The sequence below is a fragment of the Schistocerca serialis genome, chromosome 8 (assembly GCF_023864345.2).
Source record: "Schistocerca serialis cubense isolate TAMUIC-IGC-003099 chromosome 8, iqSchSeri2.2, whole genome shotgun sequence".
Taxonomy (NCBI): Eukaryota; Metazoa; Arthropoda; class Insecta; order Orthoptera; family Acrididae; genus Schistocerca; species Schistocerca serialis.
The window spans coordinates 196,285,907-196,303,005 of record NC_064645.1 but is presented as its reverse complement, the minus strand read 5'-3'; positions in this window follow the sequence as shown (position 1 = coordinate 196,303,005).

Sequence of the window (17,099 nt, the reverse complement as noted above, 5' to 3'; positions counted from 1 at the left end):
TTTCTTGTATTTATTAGTTGCTAAGTGGATCCCAAGTTAAGTACAGCTATCCTACTAGTAATGTAGAACACCACCACAGTGCCCCGTGACTGCTTGGTGATTGACACTCACTGACTTTTCACATTCCTTCATCAGCCTAGCGTTGTGGCTGCAGCCCGATTTGACGCTGACTTCACTTCCATGTGTGACGTCTAACTTTCTGTGCACACCTAGAAGACCTATGGCATCATGTTCCCGCTCTTTCTTTCATTTCCACTGTTAGTATGTTATATTACTTTACCTACAAGGACCATTTAAATAGATCTGAATACAGCAAGATAGAATTGAAGAATATCACTTATTTTGCAGAACATCTTTACACGCTTTCAATATGTGTTTCATTCTTGCTTATGACAGCTTCCCAAAGTTTCGGCAACTTCACTTTTCCGGATAGGACAGTTTCTTTGATGAGTTGTCTTATTACCCGGGTCACCCCACTGCAAGCTTCGTCAGTTGTGTCAAAATGTTCACCATGGTGGCTTTTCTCCAATTTGGGAGACAAAGTCAGCTGGGCTCAAATTATGACTGTAAGATAGGTAGGGAAGTACTTCCCTTCCACATTTGTCGAGCGTTTCTCTCACCGCTTGGGCAATATGCCGTCTTACATTATCATGCAAAATGAAGACACCAGCTGCAAGTATGTTATGCCTTTTTTGACAAATTTTCTGGCGCTAAAACATTTTCTAGAGCAGCTTGTATTACGCGCCTGTTAAAGACGATCACTGGGGCACTCTGATCGTAGGTATGACTCCGTTAATGTCATACACAGAGATCAAAGATCATAATCACATTCACCTTTGACTGTTGGCATCGGAATTTTTTCAGGCGAGGAGACTGGGAGGTTTTGCACTGTGACGACTGAGACTTCCCTTGTGATTCAAAATCTCGTATAATGTTTTCGTCACGTGCATCAACACTTTTCACCGAGCGAGGTGGCGCAGTGGTTAGCACACTGGACTCGCATTCGGGAGGGCGACGGTTCAATCCCGCGTCCGGCCATCCTGGTTCAGGTTTTCCGTGATTTCCCTAAATCACTTCAGGTAAATGCTGAGATGGCTCCTTTCAAAGGGCACTGGCGCTAAAACATTTTCTAGAGCAGCTTGAATTACGCGCCTGTTAAAGACGATCACTGGGGCACTCTGATCGTAGGTATGACTCCGTTAATGTCATACACAGAGATCAAAGATCATAATCACTTTCACCTTTGACTGTTGGCATAGGAATTTTTTCAGGCGAGGAGACTGGGAGGTTTTGCACTGTGACGACTGAGACTTCCCTTGTGATTCAAAATCTCGTGTAATGTTTTCGTCACGTGCATCAACACTTTTCACCGAGCGAGGTGGCGCAGTGGTTAGCACACTGGACTCGCATTCGGGAGGACGACGGTTCAATCCCGCGTCCGGCCATCCTGGTTCAGGTTTTCCGTGATTTCCCTAAATCGCTTCAGGTAAATGCTGAGATGGCTCCTTTCAAAGGGCACGGCTGACTTCCCTTCCTTAATCCGGTGATACCGATGACCTCGCTTGTTGGTCTCCTCCCCTAAAACAATCCCCCCAAAATTAACCCTTTTCAGAAATGTTTCCACTTCCGTTCGATAACGTTGAAGCAATTATTCTGCTATTCTTCTGCCACATTCTCTTCACTCAGATCATGCGAACCCATCTGGCAGCAGCTTTCGCATCTTCAACTTTTTAGTTATGATTCTGTAAACTGAACTGACTGACATTCTGGCCTTATATGCAATTGCCTCACATGTTTTTCTTCGATAGTCTCTCAAAATACCATCAACCATCACCTGAGTGGGTAGCCTGTTGCAGCTGAAGGTCTGTCACTCCTCAGTGCTTACCCGACATTCGCGGAAATAGGTAATCTATCGTGATACCATTACACCATACCCACACACCACTCTCCAAGCGTTGGAGATTTACGATGTGTTCTTTCCACATGTTGATGTAGGAACGCTGGTCTTTACGTGTAATCCGACCTGGCCCATTTCGAAAACGATTTACTCACAACCCAACCACGCGGACCAGCAAACACATATATGACCATCACGTCTAGTCTAGATCACGAGTGTCATGAATTTCATACTCATCACGCCCCCGTAACGGTTGGACATCCACAGTGTGCAGAACGTTTGAAATAACTCTCGCCTCCCGTCCTTAAGTTTGCCCGAGCAGTATGCTACTATCACAAGTGGTTGTACACCGATAGATACAGTGGCGTTATGCGCCGAGCCTTAGATCCCCACTGTCGTAATCTCAGTTTCCACCACTCAGTGCCAGAGAGCCACTAACTGCCATTCCGCACAGAGCGGGAATACACCTTCCACTGGTGCAGTACAGCCGTTCGTAGGATCGTAGTGGAGTCAGCAGTTCTGGTTGGTGGTGAAGCAGGAGCCGCGTGCAATATCGCCGCCCCGTTATTCACTCGCGGCTGCCGACTTCCTTCTCGGTCCCGGCATTAGCTACCATATCGACCCGTCTGCTTCTCGGGCATAAGACAAGATAGGCTGCTTTAACATCCCAACTTTATACTCAAAACAACTTCTACGCCTTCGAGCGTCAGACTGCCGCGCTTCTCGTAGGTACACGTGCCAACACTGCCGCTTGTTACGCGGGGTTCTTGTACAGGACTATAGGGCATAGTGATCACGTTTTCCGTTATTACACGTATTAGTCATTCTAATGTCGTGGGAAAGAAGACAGTAACTAACATTTAACGTCTTGGTTTTCGGAAGGCCATTGAGATTCCCCTGCCTCTCGCATAAGCCCATGCTTTCAAAATGACTTAGGTATTATTCTCACTGTTTGGGTACAGATAACTATCTTTTTTGTGATGTTGTAGTTTGTACCTAGTATAGTTGGTATAATGCCATATTTGCTGTTGGAAAGTTTGTCTTCTATTTCTGTAAAGTTATTCGTACCAATTTAGTGATTTTATCTGAAAATGTAGAGAAATCGTGACGAAAGAGAAGCATATTTATGTTGATAAACTAGACGCTCTCTTATCTGTTTGATTCTCTTTCTTGTATATGCTTTTATTATACTGGGGAACGGTAATTACATCCTTGTGCCTTCCGAACATTTGCGTGATGTGTTAACCGTAGCTCTTGACAGCGTACAGAGCTCACTGGATGAGTGGGACGAGGCTGGGGCAATAAAGGAATATAAAATTTTAACAAAAAATTGTCAACAGGAAGAGTCACGAAATAAACAAATAGTACACACGTAATGTGGAAACTCCTATGGTTCCCAAGAAAGCACCTTGGAAAGTAGAGTAAATAAATCAAAATAGGAAGAAGGACAGCATCAGTCACACATTTTTGATCTGTTTAGTGGAGATCGATGTCAGCTACCGTGTACCTTCTTTAGTGCAGTTATAACCGTGACTCATCGTAAATACAATCGCACATGGTACCATGTTGCCATTACAGATAAGAAACCAACTACTGACGCTGCCCTTCCTCCTAACTTGGATCTCATTAATACGGTCGTGGAGCACGCGGTTCCTGATGGGAACAAACCTGAAGAATAAATGAACATTGCAGGTCCCCACCGATAAAATAATTAAAAAAGACGGTTATGTTTCATTTAGCAAACTATACAAATAACGTTTTAATATCAACTTCAATAACTCACAGCAAAACTAAAAAAAAAAAAGAAAATATTAAAAGAATGTAAAATTCCATACATTTAAGAATCAATCAAGGCCTTCTTGAAAATGAGTGAATAATACTTAAAAAAGAAAATATACAAGGCCATTGGCCAAATACAGATTTACAGTAACTGGGGCGTCTGAAAATAGCAATTAACGAACAGAAAATATCAGACTGAAACGTAGGCTAAGCACACTATGGATAACATAAGTGATTTCATGTCAGAATTCACCAACAACGGCCAGTTACATCTAGAGACTAAAAGCCGACTCACGTCAAAAATAACCGCCATCAACAGCTAGGTACAATTAGGCTTAGAATAGGCACCTTACAGCAATAACAAGCACAATACAGAGTAGAAAATACATGCTGCTGATGGGATTTTACAGCCTGCATGTTTAATGACGTATATATGCAGGCTGAAGTCACAAATGAAAATTTGTTCTAAGTCCCGGATTCGAATCTAGACTTAGTGCCAACTGCGTAGATATACTAAACACTACACCACCCTGGCACAAAGGCTGCACGGACTGAATTAACATACCTTCCCTCTCAAATTCCCCTTCACGTCTCAGACCACTTCGTATTCTCCCTAAATCTAACAATATTGCAGAGGCCCTGCAACTGTATTGGGATAGCAATACAGCAATGAAGGAAATTAGTGATCCTGCCTGAAACCCAATCATAGGTACTTTAATGAAATGAAACTATATGGTTCTACACTATGATGTAATAAGCGGACTGATTAACGAACGAAAATTTATAACAAGGAAGGGATTCGAACCCAGAACTCCCGTTCACCCAGCAGATGTGCTATGAATTATGCCACACTGACACACAGGCTTCGCATAGCTGAATGGATTACACTAGCATTCCTCCCTCCTCACTCGAAGATCCCATTTATGCCTCAGCTTACTTGGTATTCCCGAAAAACTCGAACAGCATAACAAAGGCTCTCCAGCTGTATTGGAACAGCACCTCAACACTGTTGGTCTAGTTACGGGAAAGCGTGATTTGGATTTTAGACTGAGGAGGCAGACACATTAGACTAGTACATCGAATTGTGCAAAACCATTGCCCAAGTGCCCAGTGAGCAGGAAAACCGGGTTAGAATCCCAGCCTTGGTATAAATTTTCGTTCGTCGCTTCAGTCTCCATACTCGTACATACAATATAGACGTTTGAGACTTGAAAAGGTCTCTGGTAGCATGTAGTTTTATTTGATGATATATTTAACTAAATACCTTGTGGCTCCATATAAATAAATCAGATTATGGCCTTGTGGCAACAAGCAAATTATAATTTTTAGAAAGGAAACAAACTTTTCACAGTAAATATTTAAACAAATTAAGAGTTAACTCACTTGAACGGTCAGAAATAATAAATACGAAACCCTAAAATTCACTTTCACCCACTTGGAGATGGAGCAATAGATAACAATAGATGATGGTAAAGCTCACCCAAAACGTGACTCAAGTGCTCAAATATTACAGTAGAAGCACACAGATATAACGAGCTGGCCAACCGCTTTAACAAAAGGACACGGGTACATTTATTAGTCACTGCATTCAGAAATTAGATAGTACATCAATTTTTCTCTATGTTTTGAATTAGATATCAGTTGATGTGCCCCTTCTTAGATTCTTTACCATTTTCGTACAACAACAACAACAGTGATAATCACATGCTCACCAGAAATACACGAAATTATGTTAATAAATTTCTTATTAGCACAGGCACACATGCACAAATGAGCTTGACAATACAGGCAAGGACGTAAAATGCAAACCACCTAGAAAGTCTTAAAGCAAATCTCTTAGGAGCACTGCTCACTTAAAAAAAAGGATTTAATATGCAAATGTTGCATGGCTACCAACGACCTACGCGCTTTCAGTAAGTACAACAACCGCTCGCCTGGTTCAGTTAACAAGAAAATTCAACAAGTAACACATGTATGCAGTAATTCACGACAGATGCTCAAAATGGCAGCAAACTGAATAGCACACTATTACCTGCTGGTACGCAAGGCACAGAAACACACAACCATCCGACCGGGCTTCAGTCCGGAACCGCGCGATTGCTGCGGTCGCAGGTTCGAATTCTGCCTCGGGCATGGATGTGTCTGATGTCTTTAGGTTAGTTAGGTTGAAGTAGTTCTAAGTTCTAGGGGACTGATGACCTCAGATGTTAAGTCCCATAGTGCTCAGGGCCATTTGAACCATCTGAGCCACACAACCATGTTGATGGAGGCTAACGACACCTATTTAACAGATTCAGATCATTAACCGCTAACATAAATGCTTACCGTAAAGATTAGAACAATTTTCAGATGAGAATAAATTCCCAGTCAGCTGCGTGGCTGAAATTTAGATAGGTTTCTCAGCACCATCAGTCCTCAGGCCAGTTTGCCGCTTCTGCTCCGGTGATCACCCCTCTGGGAAAGTAAAAACATCCACAACAACAGGGAACGTCGAGCCGCACACTTTACCGCCAATAAGCCAACTCTCGTACCGGATACCTTATACGCCCGTGTATCCCCGCTCGCCCCCACATCGGTGCCCCTACCTGAAGCGTGTCAGTTACGCAGCAAACTGGAAGAGAAGGGTTCCCACGGAGTGGCTGCTATCGATACCGCAACCGCACCGCGCAGGTGTGTCTCACACGCTGATCAGCTCTACCTCGATGGGTTGCCTTCGCAAGAATTTTATCGTCACCCATTCTCCGTTCTGCAGATGCAGTGAACTAATACACGCCAGTAACACTACATAGTTACGATAACTTACCATTCTACAGAAACAGTTCCTAATGTTTACAATCGTAAGACAGTACATCACAGGTACTCCACATTTTTGTTTGTACATGAAGTTAAGATACACTCAGTTCAACAAAAAAGCGTGACGTAGAGTTCAGACAGTTATAAAATGTGACGTTCGACGTCAGGGTATGTCACACTTATTAAAATCTTTCAGGTAAATACAACGTGGTCAACTGAAGCTTTTGAAGAAAATCATCGTTTTGACCCCATGTCCAGAGGACACCTTCAAGGAGAGCGCTGGTTTCTTCGAAGATGAGTTTTACATATTCGCTCGTTGGTAACTGTAGCGAACCATGGTCTGAGTCAACCTGCTACGGATGCTATACCACCCTTGAAGATGTCTTCCACAGATAGTCACGAAATGTTGGGTTTCTTCAAGATAAAAGTCAGCAATTGCTTAATAGTCTGGAGTTTTTAAGAAGTGTGCTAACTCAGAAAACTACTGCAACGAACAACACACATAAATTGATCGTCTATTACTATACAGTCTGCAACTCGCTCATAAGGCCATTTCCACGGTTTAGAAATGGGTTTGATGCTGACACTTGTGGTAGTGTTGCCAAAAGAGAATACATTTTATAAGTAATGAAAGCAACATAAAAGCACCGGAGGTGGCGTAAAACAAAATAGACTGAAACACGCAAGACGTTTATTTGGCTACGATCTTTACATAGTTCAGATTAGGGTAAAAATGGAAGTTACGTTACAGAAAGGATTTGATCTAGACCTTCATAATCAAAATTCATAATAACTCGCAATTTATTATGAAGAAATTGCGGTTATATTCTCATTAACTGTTTATAACATCCGATACCTCATGTTGCGATAAAGAATATAATGCAGAAAGTGCGCAGGAGTTTATATTTTGGTGCCTATATGTTAGCTCTTACGTTGCAGGATAGGAGTTCAACAAAGGAAAACTACCATCCCAAAAATATCTGACAGCCCGCAGCGGCTCCTTTACACACTGACCGTGAGTCCATCGCGCTTGCCTTCTAGCGCAAGGCACAATAGCGCACCAACTGTGAAAGCTCCCGGAAACGAGAAATCGATATCAAACACTATTGACAGTTTCTGACGACCGAAACAAGGACCGTTGTTTCTTAACGTCAAACAGAACAGGGTTTCAACTATTACTTAAATGATACCCCTTATCTGTTTATGGGGGTGTATTGTCAGATCGCCCGATTTTAATGGCTTCTTTCACTACACAGTCCCAATACCGTGACGCAGGTGCAAGCACTTGTCTCTCACCGTACAAAATTTTACATTCTTCAGTAAGACAATGTCCCGATAATGCAGATTTTTCTGGCGGAAATAAACGAGTGTGGCGGTGATGTTTCACGCAACGATCCTAGACGGTACGAATCGTTTGTCCAATATAGCCTTCCCCTCAATGGCAGGGAATCTTGTAGACCCCGGGCTTTCACAAACCCAAATCATCCTTCACTGACCCCAGCAGGCGGACGTAATACGCTTTTAATATCAAATTTCGTATTTTTGAAGATATGCCCCCCGTAAAAGGTAAGAGTGCCACAGATTTACTTGTATCTTCTGTTTGTTCCTTCGAAGGTCCAAACTGTAGAGCACAACGAATCTGACTGTCAGTACAACCATTCTGCTTGAACATACCTCTTAGATAATCCAGGTCTTGTGTCAAACTATCTCCATCTGAAATGGCGTAAGACCCCACTGCCTTGGTACGAAGGATGACAACTTGAAGCATGAAGACCTTAATCTTTTTGGGTGGGCTTACGGTAAACACAATGTCCTAATTTCCCATCATTCCTCCTGTAGACCAAGACATATAAAAACGGAAGTTTTCCATCCGTTTTCAACTTTCATCGTGAACTTAATAATAGGATGCAGCAAATTAAAATGATCTAGGAAACCGTCCGGAGCATCCCTCCCACTTGGCCAAACCATAAACGTATCGTCGACGTATCTCCAGAAATAGGTTGATTTTAAGAACTCCGTCTTCACTACCACGATCACAAAATCTTTCATGATCAGATTGGCGACTATGGGGGATAAAGGATTCCCCATAGCCACTCTGTCAGTTTATTCAAAGTATTTGTCAAAAAATGAAATATGCGTTGACGAAACCACTTAGCGACGAAGATTACTTGTTTCTACGTCCAATGTTTCACCAATTGACTGCAAAGAATCTTTAACAGGAACTCTGGCAAACAGACACAGCAACAAAATTAACGAGCAAATCCGTGGGACTGAGACACAAAGACTTCAAAGGCTGAATAAAATCCAGAGAATTCGAAATATGGTATTGACATTTTACGAAATGTGGACTCAGAATGGACACTAAATACTTGGCGCAGTTGTAAGTAGAAGTGCCCAAATTGCTAAAAATAGGCCGAAGAGGAACTCTTGCTTGTCTACCTTAGGTAAACCGTATAATCTCGGCGAGACTGCTGCATCAGGTCGCATTTTTTAATAACATCATCAGATAGTGAACTCTGCTTCAAAACTGAATGTGTATGCGTTTTATACGTTCAATTGAATCGTTCTGCAATCTTCATTATACTGAGTCTGCAAGCATAGGGTCCAATTTACCCTCATAAACGTCCCGCGAAAGAAGAACCGTTGCATTGACCTTGTCCGCTGGTAGAATTTCTAAATCCTGCTCTTTCTGATGGACCGGATCGCGAGGAGATGTCACGTTGCGGGGTGGACCCGACGCAACATATGAGAGACTTCTTGCCTAACCTCATCAGCTAGATCATCGGTAATCCCGGCACTGCTTTCTCAACGGCGGAAATTAATTCCGTAATGAGGGAATTCCTTGGAGTAGGGGCAAAATTAAATCCCTTTTCCAATAGTGAGTGCGTATCATCGTGATCACAACATGTCGACGGGTGTCATCATCTGTAATTGTAGAGTGAGAAGTAAGCCGTTGAAACTTCGAAGATTGCCTGCTGACGGCTTTTGCATGAACCCAGTCTGATACTGCGGCCGCGGCGTGTTTGCTTTCAGTTCCGACCAGTTAGTGCGACTGCCTACTCATCTTAAGATGGCGGCCCGGTGGACAGCCAAAATATTGTGTCCAGATGACGATATGTTCCGTCTAGAGACCCGATATGAATACAACCTTGTAAGGATGAACGTGGGCCGGTTGCGCTGATAAATGGTTCAAATGGCTCTGAGCACTATGGGACTTAATTTCTGAGGTCATCAGTCCGCTCGAACTTAGAACTGCTTAAACCTAACTAACGTAAGGACATCACACACATCCATGCCCGAAGCAGGATTCGAACCTGCGCCATCAGCGGCCGCGCGGTTCCAGACTGTAGCGCCTAGAACCGCTCGGCCACTGCGGCCTGCCAATGATAAATAATTGTTAATAACAAAAACGATACTTTACACCGTTTCCGAGTTAACTAGCGTAAAAGTTAGCCAATCAGGTCATTACGTGCGAAAGTTCAAATGGCCCGCAGAAACAGTGTCACCAAAGGAGTACTTTTGTTTCCTGAAATCTAACAAGTGAGCGATACAAAAATAGGACATGGGACGGTAGTAAGCATCGAACCCGAGCCAAACGCTAACAGACACTAACTGTATCTGACGGGCCGCTTGAATTTGTGGGTGGAATGGCCTGGTTGGCTAAGTTATGTGCTAATTAACTCGTAAGCAGCTCAAGGTATCGAATTTTTTTTGGCCTGGTTGGCTAAGTTGAATGCTAATTAACTCGTAAGCAGCTCAAGGTATCGAATTTTTTTCTTACCAGCCATTTCTCAGTACAATATACCCTGCATCACCCTTACAGGATCTCCAGGCTATTTCTGACCATCTCGTATATATATAGAGTGCCCTACCTAAGTCTGCGACCTCATGTAGTTTCAATACGAAACAAAATGTAAAAAATTCAGTCACCACTGTCTGGCGCCCCCGCAAGGCACTTGAGCGCACAATCCATAAAAGCAAAGAAACGTTGCTTTCAGGATGAAGTTACGTTTATTTAAATGGCACATGTACGTTTTTCCACCGAAATGAAAATCAGAGTTACAATTAGTGATGGCACACTTAGTTTCGCTACTCTTAACCTCATACCTTTTGATACATTACACTTTAAAAGATGGTATCGTCTTCTCTCAATTTCTGACGTTGAGACTGTCCGTAGTCGATATCCGTACGTGAGATAGCGGGCGTGGAGCAAGAAAGACTTAAGGATGAAAAGACAGACCGGACAGACAGCGACAGTTGTGGCACGGGCAGGTGAATGTCGTGGCATGCACACCGAGTGGTTTGCGGTGCTTCGCTCGAATTTGACATTCGGGAGGATGACAGTTCATACCCACGTTCGACCATCCAGATTTAGGTTTTCCGTGATTTCCCTATCGCTCCAGGGAAATGCCGGGACGGTTCCCTTCAAAAGGCACGGCCGATATCCTTCTCCATCTTTGACACAATCCGAGCTTGTGCTCCGTCTCTAATGATCTCGATGTCGACAGGAGGTTAAACACAATCTTCCTTTCTTCCTTCCTTTGAATTTGAGTTTATTGTAGGTACTAGGTGGTATGATGCCGAGTGAACTTTCATTGTTGTGGCAGACAGCAGTGGGGATGGAGCATTGTCGTCAATACTCTTCGTGTACAGGCTGACGCGCAGACAGGGCTCTCGAAGCATGTTGCTCCCAGTTGAGTCGGCTATTATATCCGCCCAGAGCGACGGCGTTGTGTGGCTCACTGTAGTAGGGGTACGGTAGATGCTAATCGCTTTTAATTCGTGTCGCACTGAAACGGCGTTGTGGCTGATGGAAAGTTATTCTGTATGGTTGAACAAAAATGAACTCCACTTTGACATTATATGGGCGAGCATCTGCAAGTCCGGTATAATAAGGGACTTGAGGAAGTGTTGTGCCCTTGTGTAACAGCTTTGTAATTAATAATGTTTCTTTGTGGTAGCCATTTAATTAATGTAAACTATTTTAATAAAGTATCATGAATTTATAATCTATTATGTCTGGATTATGTTCCCAGCACTCCCGACTTTGAAATAATTGTGTGTTTATGATTGTTCTTGCTTGAGTTTCAATGCTAAATAATATGCGTAACACATTTAGTCTCAAGGAATTGTTTTGTTTTATTTTTCTATTTTTTTGGTGAAAAGGGTGGCCTATTCACCGTAATGGGCAGAACGAAGGTTGCCTGCAGTGTCCTGAAGCCTGCTGACACCGACAACAGTACAGCATGCCTGATCAGGAAACACTAGGAGACCGAGCTAAGGAGGTATAATGTTCGCACTAAAATTTGTTTGTTTACAACAGGCTTTAGGATAGTGAAGGAAACCCTTGCCCAGTTCTCTACATTGCAAACTGTGCAGCCATTCCCATCCTTTACAGTCTAACATTTCAGAATATATGAGGTTTATAACAACGAAACCAAGTCTGTAATCACTAACTGTACCTCTAGGTTCGATTTCTGCACAAAAAACATGCAAGTGTCATTTAAACAGCGGTAAATTTGTGTTCCAAGTGATATTCTTTTACTTCTATTGATTATGCATTCCCGGGCACTGTGTGAGCCACTGACATACGTGCATCCGTAGCGAATTGCATTTTACACATTTTGTTTCGTATCGGAAATATATGAGGTTGCAGAGGTTGATGGGACATGTTGAATATATTTACATACAAAGGAATACGTCGTAGCAACTAGAAGCTATTCGGAATAAATCGGTTGAGAGAAACTGTGGACAGAGGACATTATGATTTTACCGCTGACTACTGAGCGTTGAACATTTTCACCGTTCAAAAATGAGTGGGTAACAAATGAACAAACTCGTCAAAATCTTACCGATATCTTCTACGTAAGTAAACTAATGAGAGAGTAAGAAGGATGGATGCCTGATAGTCGCTTTAAATGTTTGAAGTCCTCGTACGCGTAATTATCGCGGTCACGCAGTGTGACATTACGTCATTGGAAAGTATCTTGACTCTAAAGGTCTGAGAGTGTCAACTTACGCATCACTAGTGAGAGCAAAAAGCTTTCAACCAGATAAGAGAAGTGTAGGCAAGCGAGGCATTTACATAGTGTGCATGGCAAAGGGACATTTGTTAACCAAGTTCTCTACCGCAATAACTAAGTGCACATGGATTATAGCGCGAGGTTAGATTGTGCTGCTCTATATTTTCCGGAAGACCTTCACAGTTGTCGGCACGGCATGCCAAGTTCCTCTCCTCTAAAATGGGCGATTGTGTACAAAGGCCCCAAGGACTGTTGAAAGCCGTCGGTTAGAATACGTCTTTCACATTATTTACCTTTGCGCATGACTTTAGTCGCTGAGGAGGTGAAAAAACTCAATACGAACTTGTTTCGTCCGTTAGGACTGCCAAAGTCTGGCTACACCGTGAAAGTACATCTATGCGCTACACTTTCGAGGAGTGACTACCTGACCAGTCTGGTGTCATAGTGGCATAGCTTGAGATGTATGCCTGTGTAGGCTGCCAGCCAAGCACACGGGTGTCTCCGGAAGCGTTGTGGCTAGATGCATTACGAGGACGCTGCCCACTATTTCAATGACTTCGATGTTTCATTTCGATGACAGTTTTCTATACTGCAACGTACAGTAGTTCATGGTAAGCTTTTTACATGCGCCATCGCTAAATCCGTTGTCCAAAGTTAATAGCTTTCTTTCTTGTTCAATGAGCAACATCGGTTTTTCATTTATTCATCAGTGCACAGAGCCCATGGCACATACTGCTATCCAACTTTTTCTTTATTGCTATGTCTGTTTAAGATTATAGAGGTCTCCATTTGTACAAACTTAAAGACTTAGTGGAATTGTACTTCACGTGGTCCTTTAGGGGACAAATTTGACAAAGGAAATTTCCAAACTGTGTGTAGAATAATAAGGTACTCCACATTTCGCTTCAATTACTTTAATCCTACAATCATTTCTGAAAATTAAGTAATAAACCGTGCACGGCTCGCGTTCATGCCGTTTATTGTTTATGAAGTTGCTGCTTTGCTTGCCCGTGGGTGGCAGCAGCAGCGCTTATCGATAAGTGCACTGTCGTACTATCTCTGGAGCGACCGCTAATATTTCCAGGTCGTTGTCTGTCGTGATTTAAGTCGGTACGGAGCGCCAATGACGTGTGGACAGCCAGTACTTGCCTACCGCTGGCGACACACATGTACTGTACGAGGGAATGGGACTGGACCGGGAACGACCGTTGGTTGGTCATCCTTCAGTCGTTTCATCCGGTAACGGGTATGTGGTCTTTTGACCGTTTCTGGGCCTCGTCTGTTGGCCATCTTGCCGGACGTGGTGTCGTTCCTTACTTGTTCAAAGATGTGGGCAAGTGTTCCCTCTGCATGGTTGGGTCCAAGCCAGGGTGCCCTGCTCGCCGTGTCTCCGAGCTGCGAACGGACATCAAGGGAGTCTGGATGGGGCTGCAGTGAGCTCCGGACAGCCATGATTCGCCAGACAATTGCCGGCACACCTTGTTTGGTCGTTCGATCCATCGTCTCATCGGACGACGTGTATTTGGTCGCCGACCGCTTATGGAAACTCTGTGTGATTTCTCCTTGTTGTTCCATAGTGATTGCTCTTAGGATTGTCGGAGGTCTTGGTGCAAATGTTTACGTGGCACTGTGTGTAGCTTCTATGATTGCCACTGAGCAGTTGTAAATGCTGTCTGCGTACTGTAGTAGGCAGTCGGTCGGTTGGGACAAAGCAGCGAGTGTGTGTTACCTCGCCGTGTTGATGCTGTCCGGCACGGCGTGTAATTCGACAGCCTTTGGTGTTTGTTATATTTTGGAGTGGTTATTGTGCCTTGGCTGTATTTAGACGCTAATTTTGAAGACGTAGTGCTGCTAGTATCTTCGTCATCGGCTGATATTTTCCGTTGTACCATTGGTCGGCGGAAGGGAACTGATTAGGTTGTTGGTCGGTCCTTCAGCCGTCCCTGGGTCGGGATGACATCCGTCTATTTAGTGTTACGCATGGCTGCCTGTCTCGCCTAAATTTATGTTAGAGTTTCTTCCGCAGGCCAATCCTTGGTGCACTTCTGAGCACCACTGTTCTATTGTTTTGGGATTGTGATTTTCTTTTAGTCTCAAGTACTGTGCGAGGCCTTCAGCCGTGTATTATTTTAGTTTGTTTTAATGTTCAGTATGCGGCCTTCAGCCAAACTTCTACGTGAAATATTTTAACATAAGCATAATATTTTAACATAAGCTGTCGTAAATTAAAATTTGAAAAATAGTTTTTTCAGAGAACTTTCTTGTGTCTCAAATTTTGTAATCCAGGCCTTAAACCTTGAGTGGTTGTACGTTCACAGTAAATAAACATTTCCACAGTGACTCTCTGAATTAACAACTTATCATTTAACGTGAGCTGAATGTGAAAGAATACTGGCATATTTACTTATGAACAAACCCTTACTTATAATTATTGTAAATTATCGGAGTGTGACAGAAAGGTTAACATTTTTACATAATAATAATTATTATATTAGTTTAGTGAGTCAAATCGTATCTAAAAAGATATATGTTTGGTGGGGATGGTCTTTAACAATGGAAAAGTAGACGGTAGCGGCACACTACCGGAGTTAAGAGGAGACCGGAATTTCTGGAGTGAAGAGCTCAAGGGAGTGGCGAGTTCTAGAAGAAGGCAGACATGTCTAGAGTAACGTGAGCGATTCAGTCGTAGAGGTGGTTGTATATGGGCGGTGGGCGGCCGCTACAATACTGCAGCTCTTGAAGGGACTTCACATTTCGAGAGGTCTGAAAGGGCTCCAGAGTAGGACTGTAGCTTTTGCCTCTTGATTTACGGAACTAAGAAGAGACAGAGTGTGAGTTATTATTTTTCGTATTGTGTATGTTTATCAGTGTACCATCGTGTTGAACTCTGAACTGTTATGAGCTAGAGGATCTCTTGTATATTGTGATTACGAAATTGTCTTAGTTTTCACGAGTCTTTGATGATTACTAAGTTTGTGGATTTTGCTTCCATTCTCGTTATGCTCTCAACGTACCTTTACTGCATTTGATAAGGGTATTTTCTGTCTTTATTTTAGCCGAATATCGTAGGGCGACTTCCCATTTATTTGAGATGTCCTTTCTTGAATGAACATTATTAACCATAATTTTCTGTCGCCTACATCAATTACAGACGTCAGAACAGAAACCATTTCAATAAATTATTCATTATTTTTTATTTTTTATTTCTGCGTATTTTATTATCTTGCGATTCTAGACAACGTATAGGCTATGTGACTGCAGGATCGCAGCTAGCAGCGAATCAGCTGTGAGGCATGAAAACCACATCGAGCTGTTGTTCTTTTCAACAGAGCTGTGCATAGCCCAAGTGCCTACAGTGCGAGTGAGCACTGGTCAAAAAGCAACTCGTTTCCTCGTATGAGATGCTGTGTAGGAAGAGCAGTAACTTAAGATATTGTTACAACTGGGGTTTTCTCGTCTGGGATTTGAATCTAATCGCAGTAGAGGTGCACCTGTAACTCTAACACTTTACAGTATTCTGTGATCCAGGTCCCAAATCCGTTGCATGATAGCCAGTTTGCATAGGGGCTCAGAAAATAAGATTTTGCAGGAGTTGCTTGCATGAGAATCGGTAGCAAAACTTAGGTGTGGGGAAATGAGTTGCGGAACTTCAAGAAAGAAGAAGAAGGCTACTCATAGGCTTGCTGAGTCGGAGCTTGCAGCGGCCAGCAACAGTGGAGACGTCGACGGCGGCGTAGTGTCAGTGACGGTCACGGTGACGCGGGCCAACGGCGGTGACTTCGAGTTCATCAGCAACATCTACACTTTCGACAGCAGCAGTACAGCACAATCAGCCAGCATCACCCACAAGTTGGTGACGAGAAAAGAACTGTATGCTGAGGCAAAATACAATCGAGGTCAAAAAAATGTTTCAAATGGGTCAAAGCACTATGGGACTTAAGATCTGAGGTCATCAGTCTCCTAGAACTTAGAAGTACTTAAACCTAACTAACCTAAGGACAGCACACACATCCATGCTCGAGGCAGGACTTGAACCTGTGCCGTAGCGGACAAGCGGTTCCAGACTGAAGGGCCTAGAACCGCTCGGCCACACCAGCCGGCTACGATAGAGGAAATAACCAAAAAGTCTACTAACAATTTATGTGCTATAGTGGTGAAATGTGAAAAAGAGATGGTGAAAAATAGACAACAGCTGCAAGCAGAGATTAATAACGAAGTTTTGCAGCTTGGGCAGAAGATCAAAGAGATAAGGGCAGAATTAAATTCCTTAGCAACGAATGAGGCTACTACTGTGATAGGTGTTCCATTGGTTCATTCAGGAACAAGGTGTTTTGCAAATATTAGAAAATACCAATCATATGATTTTATTGCTGCTTGTAGAGATGATTCTGTGGGAGCAATGTCGAAGAGGCAAAAATTAAATTAGTTAAAAGATATGTAAGGACAACACACAGCCATGAGCAAATTTAATAAGTGCTTCGTTTGCTACCTATGAAGTTTTCTGGAGTGGAGCGAAACAAACGCGTTAAGGATTAGTTCCCAAATAGATAAAAATTCATATACGGAAGTAGGTCCATGTGAGAATTTCGTGAGCGTGAACTGATTAA